This window comes from Schistocerca serialis, chromosome 2, assembly GCF_023864345.2.
Source record: "Schistocerca serialis cubense isolate TAMUIC-IGC-003099 chromosome 2, iqSchSeri2.2, whole genome shotgun sequence".
Classification (NCBI taxonomy): domain Eukaryota; kingdom Metazoa; phylum Arthropoda; class Insecta; order Orthoptera; family Acrididae; genus Schistocerca; species Schistocerca serialis.
In genome coordinates, this window is record NC_064639.1 from 527,249,536 (window position 1) to 527,268,086 (window position 18,551).

Consider the following 18,551-nt stretch of genomic DNA (forward strand, 5'->3'; position numbering starts at 1 on the left):
TCTTGAGCGTTGAGAATGCCAAATTTCTGACATCATAGCATCGAAAAAGCGTGTTGGGGAGTCTTTCCAAATGTGCAGAGGAATATCTAGCATGTCAGATATTCTGAATGCGTGTTTTAACATGACCAATGAGTTGCAAGACCGCCATCTCTCTTCAGTATGGTCACAAGATGACATATGGGCTTTCAGTTGAAGCCCATATGTATATAAATATATGCCATTCCTAAGCAACAGCAAATTGAGAATCTCACGATAACTCATTGTGAATTGTATGATATGTTGTGATAAAATGACAGGAAATATCATATCGATGAGTAAACGATTATTGTAACTTGTGTGTTATGAAAGTATGCCAATTCACGGCAATGACCCACTGGGGATCCATCAAAGATGCATTGTTCTCGGGTACAATTTATTGTAATCAAATGTGAGTTAATAATGTATCTACAATGAAAGCTTGCAGGAGATGAGAACATAGGAAGTGTGTCATCAATCATTTATAGGTGGTATAGCATAATGAGTAGCAAAACCGTATTTTACACTAATAGGTGATGTGTTACTGGTTCATGTCTCACTGGATTCAAAAATTTCTTTGGCTGACCTTCGTTTTTTTTTCTAATAGGTTCTGGTACTTTCTTATTATTTTCATAGAAGTTATTCTACAATAATCGATGTAATGTAAGTATAGAAAAAGAAAACTGAGGATGTGTTAGATGACAGTCAGTTTGACTTTAGGAGAAGTAAAGGCAGCAGAGAGGCAGTTCTGACGAGGCAGTTGATTATGGAAACAAGACTACAGAAAAATCAAGACAGGTTCATAGAACTTGTCAGCCTGGAAAGGCATTTGAGACTGTCAAATGGTGCAACCGTTCGAAACTCTGAGGAAAATATGGGTAACCTATAGGGAGAAACAGAGAGAAGAGGAAACGATAAAAGTGGAAGACCAACACCAAAGTGCTCGCATTAAAACGGATGTAAGACAGGGATGTAGCCTTTTGCCCCCGTGTTCAATCTGTACATCGAAGAAGCAATGACAGAAATAAAAGAAAGGCTCAAGGGAGGCATTAAAATTCAAGGTGAAAGAATATCAATGATAAGATTTGTTGATGACATTGCTATCCTCAGTGAAAGTAAAGAAGTAGTACAGGTTTTTCCGAATGGATTGCTGTAATGAGTGTAGAATATGGACTGAGAATAAATCGAAGAAAGGCGAAAATAATGAGAAGTAGCAGAACTGAGAATAGCGAGAAACTTAACTTCAGTATTGATGATAACGAAGTAGATGAAGGAATTCTGTTACATAGGCAGCAAAATAATCAGTGATGGAGAGAGCAAGGTGGGCATCAAAAGTAAACTAGCACTGCTAAAAAGGGAATTCCTGACGAAGAGTAGTATCAAACATAGGCCTTAATTTGAGGAAGACATTTCTGAAAACGCACGCTTGGAGCACAGCATTGTATGGTAGTGAAATATGGACTGTGGGGTAACTTGAAAAGAAAATCGAAACATTTGAGATGTGGTGCTACAGAAGGATATTGAAAAGGCCGCATCACACCCGGTGCTCCTTCTGAGGAATGAATTTGTTCTTTTGGGTTTATCTGTAAGACAGCTTAGAGAACTTGCAGTAAGACATTTTGCCCTCTCTTGTTTCAAGTTTTGTGTTTCATACGATGTAAGCATTCTGCTACTGAATAGAAACGATGATCAAGAAGAATATGCTTAGGGCTTCACTAAACAGTGAGAATGATGGAATAATTTTTATCTTGTGTGCAGGCCTATTGTAAATTTATATCGTACTACTGTATTTGTAACGGAACTTTTATAAGCCATTGTCCTTATTGACTGGGCATGATATTTTCTGTTTTTGCCTTCAACAGTTTTTTTATACGTACTATAGACAGAATAGTATCACTAGTGTATGGACACGGGAGGAAATGTGCTTTTTAATAGAGCTAAGATAGGGATTTTACGCTCGTCCATTTCGTAAAAAGTGTTGTTTGCGAGCCAGATACAGTCGACAACTGCCGCTGGAGCGCGCTGCGATCGCGTAGGCTATGCCTAGGGCTGCTTGCGAACACGGCTCGAACTGTTCGAACAGTTTACGTCACAGTTCGGGAAATCCCGGGCTCTGTTCGATCTTTCGGTCGGTCTGCCTTCTAGCGACTTATGTCGGTACTATCACGACGACCTGTCTTAGCGTGTTTAATACACTGTGGATTTTAGTAATAGAAGTAACAGTGAAACAGAGACTGAATACACTGTGGATTTTAGTAATAGAAGTAACAGTGAAACAGAGACCGAAATATCTTCTAGGGTACAGGTCTTACGTATCAACGGCAAGTAGTAAACAAATAAATAAATACATGAATAAAATATTGCAATTATGATCTCCCTCGTCCCGCAATCTACTGACGTCTGTTGGTGCTATCTATGTGACGAGTTTTGCTGCTGTAATTCATTCTCGCGATAAAAATTATAGTCACTTTCTTACAATATATTTCGTTTGTTTGGCATTTAATATTTGATTAATTGTCTTGATTGTTTCATCTGGTGTCGTCTTGGTTTCAAAGCGACTACAATCTGCTAGTGTTTTTATCTGTTGTTCTACTACGCGAAGAGGGATTGAACTGCTGATTTGCAACCTACTTTGTAAATCATTACTGTCTCTCATAAACAGATAAAATATTATACTGGTTCCATACGCATAAAATTTTTTGGAGGGCAACATTTTTCGTCTTTATTACTTTTACTTATAAATCAGCATGAAGTTTTATATACCCGTAGATACTGATACTGTATGAGAACTCTTATTGTAAATCTGATGAAGCGCAGTGAGAGTTTACGCAGAGGTAGGATTAAATGCTGTTTCTTCCAGCAGTGTTTTACGAAACTGTCAAATTTTACGCAAAGCCATAGCTTATTGTTGTGGCTAGTTCGTGGTTTGTTGTGTCCCACTTGTACTGGCTCTGTGCAAGTGAAATTTCACGTGATTGTTCGAACAATCTCGATACTGTATCGAACGCTGCAACGTATCGATAAATCCAGCGCGTTCGAACGCGAGCATCGTTTGGCGAGCCCTAGCTATACCACGTTGACGCACACGTATCGTATGCACAAGTCGCATTGTTTCTGAGCGTTCGGCAGCACGTTATACTCGGCACGCGCGACGTTGACTTTCGAAGCCCGGGGCGTGTGCAGATGGTTTTACAAAATGGGAAGGAAACCAAGAGCACGGAGACCCCTAGCGGCCACGAGTTGTGCACGCGGCAGACAAGGGTGGGTGGGGTGTCGGCTGGTAATCAGGGGTACCTGAGCCAGACGGCGATAACGGGAGCGCGTTGATCCCGGCCAGCTGTCCGCCCACGGCGGACGCCGTGCGAGAGTAATCGATTGTCGGTCGGTAGGCGCGAGGTGGCGCGCCGGCGAGATGGCGCAGCGGCGACGCGGCGGCGTGTGCCGTGGCGAGGCGGCGGCGGGCGGCGCGCAGTCGACCGCCCAGTCGACGGGTCGACCGCTGTTTGTAAACATACGGGGCGCGCGCCCTCGCCTCGCCTCACCTCACCTCGCCTAGCACCGCGCGCTGCGCTGCCGCAGACGCAGCCACACAACAGCTGGCTGGCCCCCTCCACGTGACGCCGAGCCGCGCCGCGCCGCTCCGGTCCATTCCACCTGCGCCTACTCGCCCAAGGTCAGTCGACAACGCCACCAAGAGGCGGCCGCGGGCTGCAGCTTCCTTAGCTCTCGTAGATGTCTGTGCGCTCGTTGCTCGTTTATTAGGTATTTCGTCCCGCCTAAAGAGCAAAACAGGCGTAGTGATACGAGGCACTCGCAAATGGCGAAGTTACACAACAGAAACAGACGAAACATAAAAAATCTGAATCGCTTGTTGCAGTCGGATGGCACTATTGTCACCCAGAAGACGTCTTTGTTGCGTCACTTTCTGATTTACTGCACTTGCTGCTGTACTATCATATTTTCCTTTCTAAAGAATACCGATAATATTTTTGCGTAGCAGTAAAAGAAAGGCATGTGGATAGAGATCATGGAGTGAAAAATAACTATTTCTTATTCGTGACTGAATTCGTTGGATTGTTGCGCCGTGCGCTAATCAATCGAAGCTCCTATTGCCCGTATTTAATACATTTACTAAACTTTTAAAGCCACATAGCTTCGACAGTGTTCAAAGAGCCGAAAGAAGTATACGTAGATATTAGTATGATTTATAAATTGAATATGAAGCGTGTGAAACACCTGATTTCACTGCGTTTATAGAAAAATGTTGAAAAATCTTTCTTCAGTTTTTCGGTGCCAGTTTCATCACAGCAATGTATAGTTGCACAGCTGTAGGCGGCGTCGATATGAAGAGTTTCGGACAACGTACAGAAATTTAAGCGGATTTATTGCTGCGAAAAATATCTCAAATAAAATAGAAACATCTTTTTGTGTTGTTATTCTATTCCCCGTAACTTTACACGCAATATTGCGCAATATTTGTTTTAATCTGACTGTTTTGCAGTGGGTTTCGAACTAATATTCATCTATAGTAAATCATTTGGAATATGCTAACGAAATTTCAATTCATTGCAATTTAATTTGTGATGGTTCAACACCTGTGATTGTCCCCTCTTCACTGATAGGCTTACGGTATCGAATCAGATGCTCATGGATAAAGAAATGATGTTTGTTACCTATTGAAATTTCTGATACTTATTCGTTACTGCCAGTTGCATTACAGAACGAAAGTTGACATTCGGTAAGTTTATACTCTTTACTCAGCTAGATTTGTGCAGTCACTGGGAGCAAGAATCTTTCTTCGCTAGTTCTGTTACTTTGGTCATCTTTGAGAAACACGACACTAATACCTCAAGATGACGTGTTTCATAGAGTGGAATAATTTTTATTCTTTTCGAGCACATTGTACGAGAACATTACGAGATAAGAACGTATCAACTATGCGTTAAGCCTATGTCTTTCTCACTTCTTGCGGTGTATTGTGAGACATATATGGAAAAATATTCGGTTCTTTCGCTGTTCACATCTTTCTGAAGGTGATCTACGTGTTGCAGATGTCACGTGGCTGTGGCACCTTTACATTTATTCTTTTGGTAGTAATGGATTACTCCCTCGTTGGAAGAATGAATGCGGCAAAAGCTATAGTGAATTTTTCGTTCTCTCTCTCCCTTATTGTATAACTGATATCCTCACGTATAGTTTCCGCCCGTGTAGAATCGCTATTCCCAATGTAAACTAGCAGCTGTTCTCAGAAGGCCACCTTGTGTCTTCTCCGTGATGTCTGCCGAGTAAATAGTGCAGTATACAACTATCTGTATTCTAATGTACATTTAGCGATTTCTCGTGACACATAGCTATTAAATACTGAAGCGATGTGTAGCCAGAAGGATAATAATGGAGTAAGGAAGTCCTTTGCTTAATTCTGTGAATAGCTTTTGAACAGGTTTCTACCTCCAGCAAATACAGTTTTCATCTGTGTCTCCCATACATGTTTCGGTGAAATTTCAGCGTCGTCGGTGGGTTCATTTTATTTGTTCGACAGCGCATACTGATGTTCATGTAGTTGTCGGTCGCCTGGAGTATACCTGCTATTTTGGTAAAATTTGTTATCTGCAAATTTTGTGGTACCCCCATTACCATTATTCCATTATTTTAAGAAAATAATGAAACCCCACTTACGATGGTGACACTCCGCTGAAACATGTATAGCCGAAAAAGGAGGGAACTGTATTTGATCAAAGCAGAATGCCTTTGGAAACCTATTTTCGTGAAAGCAAACACTGTTGAACAGTGAGTTATGACCTCAAGAGGAACAGCACAGTCTGTCAACCAAAACGAACAGTAGCACATCCTGCGAATATGCTACCATTTTAGAACATATGGTACATTCAAGCTAAACACTCGATAACAGCTGAATAAGCCGAAAATATTTATGTGACAAAGGAGAAATAAATATAGACTAAGTGGAAAAATGCCGTCTTCGTATTATATATTCTTGGCTGTGGTGCCCACTACGAAGGAGATGAGTAATATATCGATTATCCCTTTGCTTAACATGTAGGTCACTTGTAAATGTCAGACAAAACTTGGATGAACTCGATAGTGTGGGACTGTGCTGTCAGGAAATCCGTTGAATGTTTACAGTGAGCCGGCCGCTGTGATCTAGCGGTTCTAGGCGCGCAGTCCGGAACCGCGCGACTGCTACGGTCGCAGGTTCGAATCCTGCCTCGGGCATGGATGTGTGTTATGTCCTTAGGTTAGTTAGGTTTAAGTAGTTCTAAGTTCTAGGGGACTGATGACCACAGATGTTAAGTCCCATAGTGCTCAGAGCCATTTGAACCATTTGTTTACAGTTAGGTTCACCTGCGGATAGGTTATATAAGACCCTCTCAGTCATTTGCATCGTGTTATTCACTTTTTCAAACCACTGTACTTATTATGCAGCAGTCATAAAATTTCTGTGATGTGGTGAACGATTCTGTGCGATTACTACAATGAGGTGACAAAAGTCCTCCTAATACCGTGTCGGACTTCTTTTTCCCTGGTGTAGCACAGTAACTCAACGTAGTGTGGACTCAACAAGTCGTTGGAAGTCCCCCGCAGAAATATTGAGCCATGCTGCCTCTGTAGCAGTCCATAAATGCGAAAATGTTGCTGGTGTAGGATTTTGTACACAAATTGACCTCTCAACTATGTTCCATAAATAATTGATTCATATCGCGAACTTGATGGCCAAATGATTCGCTCAAATTGTCCAGAACGTCCCTGAAACCAATCGCGAACAATTGTTGCCCAGTCAGATGGCGCATCATTGTTTGTGAACATGAAGTCCCCGAATGTCTGCAAATAGTCTCCAACTAGCCGAACATAACTATTTCCAGTCAATGATGGGTTCATTTAGACCAAACACAGCCACCACCAGCTTGCACAGTGCCTTGTTAACAGCTTGGGTCCATGGCTCCGTGGGGTGTTCAAAAATGGTTCAAATGGCTCTGAGCACTGTGCGACTTAACTTCTGAGTTCATCAGTCGCCTAGAACTTAGAACTAATTAAACCTAACTAACCTAAGGACATCACACACGTTCATGCCCGATGCAGGATTCGAACCTGCTACCGTAGCGGTCGCTCGGTTCCAGACTGCAGCGCCTAGAACCGCACGGCCACACCGGCCGGCTCCGTGGGGTGTGCGCCACATTCGAAACCTACCATCAGCACTTTTCAAATGAAATCGGGACTCGTCTGACCAGGCCACGGTTTTCCAGTTGTTTAGAGTCCAACTGATATGGTCACGAGCCTAGGAGAGACGTTGCAGGCGATTTCGTGCTGTTGGCGATGGCACTCGCGTCGGTCCTCTACTGCCATAGCCCATTAACACCAAATTTCGCCGCACTGACCTAACGGATACGTTCTTCGTACGTCCCTCATTGATTTCTACAGTTATTTCACGCAGTGTTGCTTGTCTGTTAGCAATGACAACTCTGCGCAAACGCCGCTGCTCTCGGTCGCTAAGAAAAGGCCGTCGGCCATTGGAGTGAGGTAATGCCTGAAATTTCGTATTCTCGGCACACTCTTAACACTGTGGATCTCGGAATATCGAATTTGCCAGCTACTATTTCGCGTTGAAGGCCTGTTAATTCCCTCGTGCTGCCATCAATACGTCGGAAACCTCTTCACACGGATCACCTGAGTACAAATGACAGCTCCGCCAATGTACTGCCCTTTTATAGCTTGGGCACGCGGTGCTACGTCCATATGTATATGTGCATATTACTATCCCATGACTTCTGTCACCTCAGCGTATTTTAGTTTCCCTATGGATGACTAAATCTTAATAAGATTGTACCACAAAATAAAAACGAAAGAATGCAGTTCATAAAAATATTTAAAGGCTTGATACTTCACGGATTTGCTGAATGTCATAGGCCCATATCCGAAAGTTTTTCGGAACACTTCGAAAGTGACGTAGTAGTAAGCCATTTCCCAGTGCCACCATAGGACAGTTTATTAAAACAGAAACTCAGCACAACGATAAAGTTCAGTACAAAAACTAAAAATCTGAGACAGATATCTGTTTGTTTTTTTTCCTAGAAAAGAAGTAGCGAAATCCGGGCTTGTTATATTTGTTGCAAACAAGCGAAATACCCTTGAGTTTATATCTCCGAAGTCTTAAACCAAATTCATCCCAGATATCGGAAACAAATTGTTAAACTGCTGACAAGACGTGTGCACAAAATCTACGGTACTGTTTGAACGAAATCTGCCTGTACTGGCGATGTAATTACACTCAAAATTTGCGGAGCGCTTGCTCGGAGACTCGTGACCTTTGCATACTGTTAGTGTTCTGCAGATCTGAACGCTCACTGGATATGTATTCCCGCTCTATGGTTACGGTGACAGCTGTTTCCAGGAGCAACATACGGCGTCGTTTCTGACACACCCCGTCGCGTAATTAGTGAACTGCCGTGACGCCGTGTGCGGCGGCTGTTGCGTTGCACGTGTCTCCCACGCGGCGCGGCGTGACGCTGTTGCTTCAGAGCGCAGTAGAGCGGCCCACGTGGCCATCGGCAGGTGGGCGGCGGGGGCGGCGGCGGCGGCGGCTGTGACGTGTGCGACAGCCCGGCGCCTCGCAAAGGCCACCGTGCCCCGCACCGCGCGCCGGAGGCGGCAGCGACGGCGCCGCTCGATAACTCGCCCGCCCCCCAGTGAGAAACACGTCAGACTAAATACTGTTTTTTCCGTGATGGGGCTGCGGTTCATTAATTAACGAAGTATAGCTACCAGCGGAAAAATTCTCCTACCGGAGCACAAAAAAGGCGAATATGCTCCTCTCTCTTAAGAGTCCGTGACTGGAAAGTGTGGTACCACCTGCCTCATTCTACCTTCCTCAGCACCTTTAAAAATTTTCGCAAAAATGTTGGTATGCGAACATAGTCGTTATTTTTGACATGCAAGTCACCTTTCACTCCCACAAGCTGCCCCAGCTGTAACTCGCTCACACCCACTAGTCCATCGCTGTAAGTCTGTTATGCTCATCCACCTCCAATTGCCCACTCTCACCCACTCATTGTCATTATGTCTTTGTGGCTCTGCAACAGATACTGTCTCCTGTCTCAAAGCCAAAGTCGCCTTCTCTCTGTGCTAGTACTACCGTCTCTTCTCACTGTCACTCTCTTCCTCATCAGTGCCATTGTCATATACTCTGTCTCTAATTACCACTGGCTTTCATCCACTTCCACTTTCACCTTCTTTTTATTCCTCTCCCACTGGCACCGAGCCTTCATTCTTTTCCTAACACTGTTCCCTCACTGTCAATATATTCCACTACCACTGTGACCCTCCATTTATCTCAGTGACATTGTCTCCTTCGCTCTTTCTAACCATAACTGCTGTCTACTATCTTCCAGTATTTATTACTTTTCCGTCTCTTTACGATACCACTTTCTCCTTTTCTCCAAAAAGCGCGAGTACATTCGAATGCCAATATTTTTGGGAAAACTTTTAAAGGTATTGAGGAAGGTAGAATGAGATGGCTTGTACCTCACTTTTCAGTCATAATCTCTTAAGCAGAAGCCTTTTTTGTGCTCCATTGGGTTTTTTTGTTTTGTTTCCCTTCTTTTCCCTGCCTTAGCCCGGCATTTTACTCGTATGAAAGTAACTCGATGGGTCAGTAAAATTTTGATAGTTTATTTATGTGAAATAGAAATAACGCAGAACTAATTTGACACCTCAGATCGGATTTTACGTCCACGAAAATTTTGCATGTGCATGAGTACTACAATGTGGAGTTCCCAGAAAACTTATGACTTTAACGGAGACACTTTACATCAATTCACCTTGCTACGTCACTTCTTTCATCTCACACTGCGTTTTACGTGCGTATTTTACGTGCACAAGTAATGTAAATTTGCACCTCTTTCTCTCTGAAACGGATAAAGACGTCCAGAAAATTTTCAAAGTTATTCGAGACCGGAATGCTAGGAATGTATCGTAAAAAATTACAGCCATTTGCTGTACATAGCCATCTTGGAATCCGTGACTAGTGTTTGGTCCGCCGCTGACGGCGAAAAAAATGGTGAAAAACCACTTTGTTTGAGGATTTCTCAGGAACCACACATGAATTTACACAAATGTATCGTCATTCATTCAGTTTACCCGTCAATTTCATTCAATCACTGGTTTATCACTGGTATATCCGTCATCAGTCAATCTACTTAATTTTTACGTGCATATTTTACGTGTATGAGTAGATTAACTTTGAACCTCTATGTCTGGAAAGGAAAATCCCTTGCGGGTCTGGGGTATACAATAGGCTCGAGGTATTCCTGCCCGTCGTAAGAGGCGACTAAAAGGAGGGTCACACCTTTCGGCCTTTATGTGATGGTCCCTGTATGTTTTGACCTCCATTTTACAAAATTTTCCCGATGAGCGAGCCAATTGGGGAAGGGCGTGTTACATGGTGCATTGTATCCATTTTGCATTGAGATCCTTAACCCACTTTCTCGTCGTGGCATTGCAGTCTCGCTCATCCTCCATCTCTTGAGCGAGGACACCTTCCTGGGTGCGTTTTCCTCCATCCACTATGCAGTGTCGTTTTCTGCGCCAACGATGACCATGGAATTCTTTGCACCTCATATCCAGCATGGTAGCCAGTCCATTGTGGTGGAGCCGCCATGTACCCTGTTGGCTGTAGCCCCCTGACTACACAGGGATCTCTCTGCTGATGCTTGCGCCGTTAACTCCCCATGTGTGCCAAGGAGTAGATGACCATCATCGTGAGGCATCTGGACTCCCAGCAATGGCCATCCTGCCAGGTGGCCTTTGCTGCAGCTGTATGGCGGCCATAGGGAGGGTCCCTGGACGCAGTGGGTGGCATCAGGGCGGATGACGCGCAATGAAGCGTACCATGTCATCACATGCTGGTGATCAAATGCTAGCAGTCTCTCAAGTGTTCCAAGTCTCTGTACAATTCTAGGAAGTGTGATCCTAAATCGTTACCCTCCCTGGCCACACCATAGGAGGAATACCAGGCTAAGAATGGCAGCGAACCGTATTCGCCCTGGTACCTCCTATGTAAGAGAGCTGGTGGGGACTCCTTTGTCTCGATGAAGCCTCAGTTTTTTGTAGAGCATTTAGAGGAAAAGTTTGGGGAGAGTGAGGGCTTGTCTAAAATGCGGTCAGGGACAGTCTTGATAAAAACGGCATCCTCTGCCTAGTCACGGGCATTACTCACTTGTGTCAAGCTGGGGGATGTTTGCCGGCCGCTGTGGCCGGACGGTTCAAGGTGCTTCAGTCTGGAACCGCGCGACCGCTACGGTCGCAGGTTCGAATCCTGCCTTGGGCATGGATGTGTGTGATGTCCTTAGGTTAGTTAGGTTTAAGTAGTTCTAAGTTCTAGGGCACTGATGACCTCAGATGTTAAGTCCCATAGTACTCACAGCTATTTGAACTATTTTGGGGGATGTTTCCGTTACCATCTCGCCTCATAAGAGCTTAAATATGGTAAATCGTATTATATTCCACAGGGACATTCTTTTGCAGTCTGAAGACGAGCTGCACACCAACTTACAGCGATGAGGAGTTCATTTCATTTGGCGCGTCCATCAGGGTCCGAGGGATAATCAGGTTGCCACTGGTGCCTTCATCTTGGCCTTAGAAGGTGATACATTACCTGAGAAGGTGAAGGTGATGGTCTACCAGTGTGATGTAAAGCCTTATATCCCTCCCCCAATGCAGTGCTTTAAATGCTGGAAGTTTGGCCATATGTCTTCGCACTGTACTCCCAGCGTCATATGTCGAGATTGCGGATGCACATCACATCCCAATACCCCATGTGCCCCGTCTCACATCTGTGTTAACTGTGGAGAGAATCATTCCGCTTGCTCACCAGACTGCAGGATTTTACAGCGAGAAAGGAAAATCATGGAATACAAGACCCTGGACCAACTGACCTACACTGAGGTCAAGAGGAAATTTGAGCACCTACATCCTGCGGCTGTGACCTCCTCTTATGCCGCCGCTACGAGAACAGTTGTAGCCCCATCAGTTCTGCGAGTTTCAGTCGGCCCCCAGAGCCCAAAGCCTTCACCTGCCCCCTTAATGGTGGGAGGCACTTCCCTCCCTGTTGCTCCAGCACCACCTACCTGCCGGCCGCTGGTGGCCGAGCGGTTCTGGCGCTACAGTCTGGAACCGCGCGACCGCTACGGTCGCAGGTTCGAATCCTGCCTCGGGCATGGATGTGTGTGTTGTCCTTAGGTTAGTTAGGTTTAAGTAGTTCTAAGTTCTAGGGGACTTATGACCTCAGCAGTTGAGTCACATAGTGCTCAGAGCCATTTTTGAACCACCTACCTCAGGAGCACTGTCTCCCCAACCAGCCAGAGAAACGTAAGTCTTCTGTGGCTCCTCTCGCTAGGAAGAGGTCCCTTAAGTCACTCCCTTCCCAGGTTTCTGCTAGTGGGAAAGATGACACCCACCAGTGGCTGAAGTGCCCAAAAGCAGCTGGTTGTAGGGCTTCACAATCATCCTCAGTCCCAGAGAGTGAACCAGTGAAGCCCTCCCAGCCAGAGAAACCCAAGGATCAGCAAGAGAAATCCAGAAAGAAGACCCTCAAGACCAAGGGAATTGCGGTGGCAATCACACCACTGCTTCCTACAAGCTCTGCATCTGAGGATGAGGTCAAGATTCTGGCGTCCCCTGAGGACCTTGATCTCGCCAGATCCTCAGACACAATGGTTATAGCCTGTTCAGGAAATAAGTTGGTGACAGCAGGTGAACTCGAGGCATAGACTGCCTCATTGAGTGTTTCATTTCTTCCCAGTCTCACGATTACGTCATACTTTAGAGGAATTGCGGCGGTTTTTTCCACCACCTGGCTGAGTTAAGACAACTGTTAGCTTTACATCTGCTTTCTGCATTGCCCTCCACGAAACCTGGTTCCCAGCAGTGCGGACCCCTGCACTTCACGTCTGCAGGGGATATTATAAGAACTATAGTGAATATAATAGAGTGTCAGGTGGAATTTGCGTTTATTTCCTTAACTCGGTATGTAGTGAAACTGTGCCCCTTCAAACTCCTCTTGAAGCTGTGGCTGTCACGATACGTACAATACAGGAAATAACTGTCTGCAATGTATATCTCCCTCAACATGGTGCGGTACCCCTGAATGTATTGGCTGCATTGACTGATCAACTCCCTAAACCTTTCCTACTTTTGGGAGATTATAACGCCCATAACCCCTTGTGGGGTAGCACCATGCTTACTGGCTGTTGCAGAAATGTCGAAAATTTACTGTCCCAACTTGACCTCTGCCTCTTAAATACTGGGACTGCCAAACATTTCAGTGTGGCTCATGGCAGTTACTCGGCCATTGATTTATCAATTTGCAACCCAGGCCTTCTCCCATCTAACCATTGGAGAGCATATGACGACTTGTGTGGTAGTGACAACTTCCCCATCTTCCTGTCACTCCCCCGGCGCCATGCCCATGGACACCTACCAAGATGGGCTTTAAACAAAGCAGACTGGGTAGCCTTCACTTCTGCTGTCACCGTTAAAGCTCCCCCACGAGGTGTCATCGATGTTGTGATTGAGCAGGTTACTACAACTATAATTTCTGTGGCGGAAAACGCGATCCCTCGTTCTCCAGGGTGCCCCCAGCGAAAGACAATCCCTTGGTGGTCGCCGGAAGTCGCTGAGACAAAGAGCGTCGGCGAGCTCAACAGCGACATAAGCGGCACCCTTCTCTAAAGCACCTAATAGCCTTCAAGTGGCTCCGTGCCCACGTTCGCCTGCTTATAAAGCGACAGAGACAGGAGTGTTTTGAGAGGTACGTGTCGACCATTGGGTGCCATACTTCATCTTCCAGAGCCTGGATGAACATCAAACGTCTTTTTGGGTACCCGACCGCAACAGGTGTCACTGGCGGTAACATCAGTGGCAAGTTCTCTAACGACGCAAACGCGATTGCCGAGCACTTTTCAGAGCTCTGTGCTCGAGCCTCTGCATCGGAGAACTACCCCAAGCCTTTCACACACTCAAACGATGGATGGAAAGGAAAGTCCTCTCGTTCACTAAACGCCACAATGGCATCTTTCCATCGCAATGGCGGGTGAGCACCATCGTTCCGGTGCTAAAACCCGGTAAAAACCCGCTTGATGTGGATAGCTATCGGCCCATCAGCCTCATCAACGTTCTCTGTAAGCTGCTGGAACGTTTGGTGTGTTGGCAGTTATGTTGGGTCTTGGAGTCATGTGGTCTACTGGCTCCATGACAGGGCGATTTCTGCCAGGGTTGCTCTACCACTGATAATCTTGTGTCCCTCGAGTCTGCCATCTGAACAGCCTTTTCCAGACTGCCATCTTTTTTGACTTACGTAAAGCATACGACACGACCTGGCGACATCATATCCTTGCCACATTGTATGGGTGGGGTCTCTGGAGCCTGCTCCCGATTTTTAACCAAAACTTGCTGTTGCTCAGTGTCCAAGTTGGTGCCTCTCATAGTTCCCCAGTATTCAGGAGAATAGCGTTCCGCAGGACTCCATATGAGTGTATCTCTATTTTTAGTAGCGATTAATGGCCTAGCAGCAGCTGTAGGGCCATTGGTCTCCTCTTCTCTGTATCCATATGACTTCTGGATTATGTATTGCTCCTCCATTATTGGAGATTCTGAGCGGCGCCTACAGGGAGCCATTCACAAGGTGCAGTCATGGGCTCTAGCCCACGGCTTCCAGTTTACAGCTGTGAAGTCGTGCATCATGCACTTCTGTCGGCGTCGTACCATTCATCCGGATCCAGAACTTTATCTTACCGACGATCCACTCACTGTAGTGGAGACGTATCGATTCTTAGGACTGGTTTCCGACGCACGATTGACTTGGCTACAACACCTTCGTCAGCATAAGCGGGAGTGCTGGCAGCACCTCATGCTCCCCACTGCCTGAGGAACGCCAACTGCGGTGCAGATCACTCTACGCTGCTGCACCTCTACAGAGCCCTTGTTGAATCCCACTTTGACTATGGGAGTCTGGTTTACGGTTCGGCGGCGCCCTGAGCTTTGCGTTTACTCGACTCAGTGCACCACTGTGGCGTTCGTCTAGTGACGGGAGCTTTTAGAACGAGTCCAGTGATCAGTGGCCTGGTGGAGGCCGCAGTCCCTCCATTGCAGATCCGACGTGCGCAACTGCTCGCCAGTTATGTTGCACACATTCGTAGTCTCAGAATTACCATCTCTTTTCCCACCCGCGGCAGTTCGTCTCCCGCATTGGCGGGCCAGGTCAGGGCTCACGACTGTGGTTCGCGTGCAATCCCTTCTCTCCGAACTGGAGTCCTTCCCTTTACCACCTCTACCTGAGGTCCATTCACAAACCTTCACGATGTACACCTTCACGGTGTACACCTCGGCCGAAGCTTCGTCTGGACCTTTTGCATGGCCCTAAGGACTCCGTTAACCCCACCATTCTCCGCTGTCACTTCCTCTCGAGTCTTGACGTGTTCTGTGGCTCTCAAGTTGTTTACACCGACGGCTCAATAGCTGATGGTAATGTAGGCTTCGCCTTTGTCCACAGAGGCCATATTGAACGGCATTCATTGCCCACTGGGTGCAGAGTATTAACTGCAGAGCTTGTGGCCATATCTATTGCACTTCAGTACATCCATTCCTGTTCTGGTAAGTCGTTTCTTCTCTGTTCTGACTCCCTAAGCAGCTTACAAGCTGTCGACCAGTGCTACCCTTGCGATCCTTTGGTAGAGAACATTCAGGATTCCATCTCTGCCTTGGAACGATCCAGTCGTTCAGTGGTGTTTGTGTTAACTCCAGGACACGTCGGAATCCCAGGCAATGAACTTGCTGACAGGCTGGCCAAACAGGCTACGCGGAAACCGCTCCTGGAGATGGGAACCTCTGAAACTAACCTGCGGTCTTTCTTACGCCGCAAGGTTTTTCAGCTTTGGGAGACGTAGTAGCATAACAGTATTGATCCGTGGCTGGCTCGTGTTATGTGCATTAAACCTTTGTTGCTATTCTGTGATTAGTCTCCCGCAGTTATCGCGACTATGCTGTTAACCTCCCTCTACGCAAGTCGCAGCAGCAGCGTGTATCGATATTCGCACCCTTTTACTATCTTTGGCCTCGCGCTTATAGTTTCCGGCTGTGCTGTGTGCGGGTAGTTGGTCGGTTGGCGTGGAGCAGCGAGGAAGTCTCCGTGGCGCATGTCTGGCTGGGGCCGCTGGCGGCGTCCATGTGCGGTCAGAGTGTGAGGGGCTGTTCCCATTGCTACGAGGTCCGTGGCTCACCGATCCCGGACATGAAAGTTGAGTCTTTACTTAGTCTACCAGCCAGCCCCAGCTATTCACATTGTATCGTTTGAATTTCGTAGTGGGCTGTTGGGACATTCCAGCGAGCAACAGCGTGTGTTTTCAAGTTGGCGAAATTGTAGACGCCGACCTGTGGAATTTACCTTGACTTAATTATTTTTGAATTGAAGTGCACAAGCAGAATCTTCTGCCTTGTGGCCATTAACGTTCCAGTTACCTGCCCTGGCCGTTGATGTAAACTCAGGCAGTGTATTTTCCTCGTCGTGTTGTGGCTGTCCAGCACGGTGTGTAGTTTGACAGCTGAATGTGTAATTCGATGTGGGCGCTGATACCTTCTGCGTTGTTCCATTGAACTCCCTGTTTTGTGCTGGTCGGCTGGAGTGGAAGTTATCCTGTCGCTTGGTCTGTTGACTGTCTGTCAGCTGGGTTGCCTAAGCGAGCGTTAGTGTTTGGATTCCAGGCCGACCCTTGGAAACTTCTGAGCGCCGTTTGATGTGCTGCCTTTTCTTATTTGTCCTTGTTGTTTATGTATGGCTTCTAGCCAATTTTAAATTACACTTGTTTTGTCCTTAAGGCGTGAGATTAAATGGCGCATTTAGCCGCGAATTAAATTCTAAAATTAATGTTTGGCCTGCTCTGTTTTTAATGTTTTCTTTACTCTTGTAATGTTTGTCAAATGAATAAAGTAGTATGACTCAAATGGTTCAAATGGCTCTGAGCACTATGGGACTTAACATCTGAGGTCATCAGTCCCCTAGAACTTAGAACTACTTAAACCTAACTAACTTAAGGACATCACACACATCTATGCCCGAGGCAGAATTCGAACCTGCAACCATAGCGGTAGCGCAGTTCCAGACTGTAGCGCCTAGAACCTCTCGGCCACACCGGCTGGCGCATAAAGTAGTATGTTTGAGTGCAATTGACACCCACTCATTCTAGCCCCTTTCCACAAATTAAACTATCTGTCCTGTCCTGCGAGTATAGCAGGGGATTTCAAGTATGCACAACAAACTGCATGTCATTAACAGACTGCGAATGTGTGGAAGTCTTTCTCGGCTTCTCACAGGGAATCAATTGTCCTTTGTTGGCTCCTTATTGATCATACGTGGCTCACACATGGTTACCTCTTCCGTCGCGAGGACCCACCTCAGTGTCGCTGTGGCTCCCAAATCACAGTCATCCACCTCTTACTGGACTGCCCACTTTTAGCCGCTCTGCGACGGACTTTTAACTTTCTCAGCACGCTATCTTCGGTTTTGGGTGACAATGCCTCAACAGCAGCTTTAGTTTTACGTTTTACTCGTGAGGGTGGGTCTTATCATTTGATCTGAGTTTTAGCGCATGTCCTTTGTCCGTCTGTGTCCTCCAACCTAGGACTTTTAGGGTGGAGGTTTCAACGTGTTGCAGAGTGGCTGGCTTCTCCTTTTTTATTCTCATGGTCAGTCATGGTAATCTGCTTTCTTGTTTTTTAATCTCTTCTCCGTGTTTCTTGCGTGTCTCTGTGGTTTTCTTATCTTGTTTTGTCCATTGTAGTGTTTGTTGTCCTTCTATCGTTCTTCCTTTCTCCTGTTATTGTGCCGTACGTCTTCTTTGTCTTCTTCTTTCCCTTGGGTAATTGTTCTACCGGGAACAAGGGGCCGATGACCTCGCAGTTTGGTCTCTTCCCCCCTCCCCTTTTTAAACTAACCAACCAATCATATCAAGAAAATTTTCAACGTTATTCGATATCGTAAATATTGCAGTCATTTGCTGTGTATAGCCATCTTGGAATCTTCGGCTGGATTTTGGTTCGCAGGCGACAACGAAAATATAGTAAAAAAAAACATTTCTTGGGGTTCCAACAAACAGCCCATGAGCTAATGATGCTTCTACATTTCCCATCAAGCCCACGTTAAACCACATCAGATGCAAACAGAACCTATCGATTTGCTCCATTTGCTTATGGAGAAGTAACTGTGTAATATTCACATTGTGTCCCTGTACTGTAGAATAGTGACACTAAGGCGATCCTTCTGCAGGTTACACAAATGGTCCCTAGCCCAAGGGCTATCCAAAACACTTGACCCTATCTTTTTATTACCAATAGAACCCGTGATATGAGCACCAGAAAATCTCCTTTTTATGCAAGGCGTTTTGGAACACGTTGATAAGCATGCTGTCGCATGAATACTGATGATGGACTGACAGCAAAAGTCAGTCAAATAAAGTTCTCCATAGTATCTGCGA

General features: G+C 46.0%; 1 protein-coding gene across 1 annotated transcript in view; it reads left to right on the top strand.

The window, feature by feature from the left end:
• Positions 1-3,605: 3,605 nt before the first annotated feature.
• LOC126456174 (uncharacterized) overlaps positions 3,606-18,551 on the top strand; it is a 104,120-nt gene continuing 89,174 nt past the window's right edge. The window contains exon 1 of the mRNA XM_050091927.1: positions 3,606-3,688. The gene's annotated coding sequence lies outside the window, so the exon portion shown is untranslated. The remainder of the gene's footprint in view (positions 3,689-18,551) is intronic.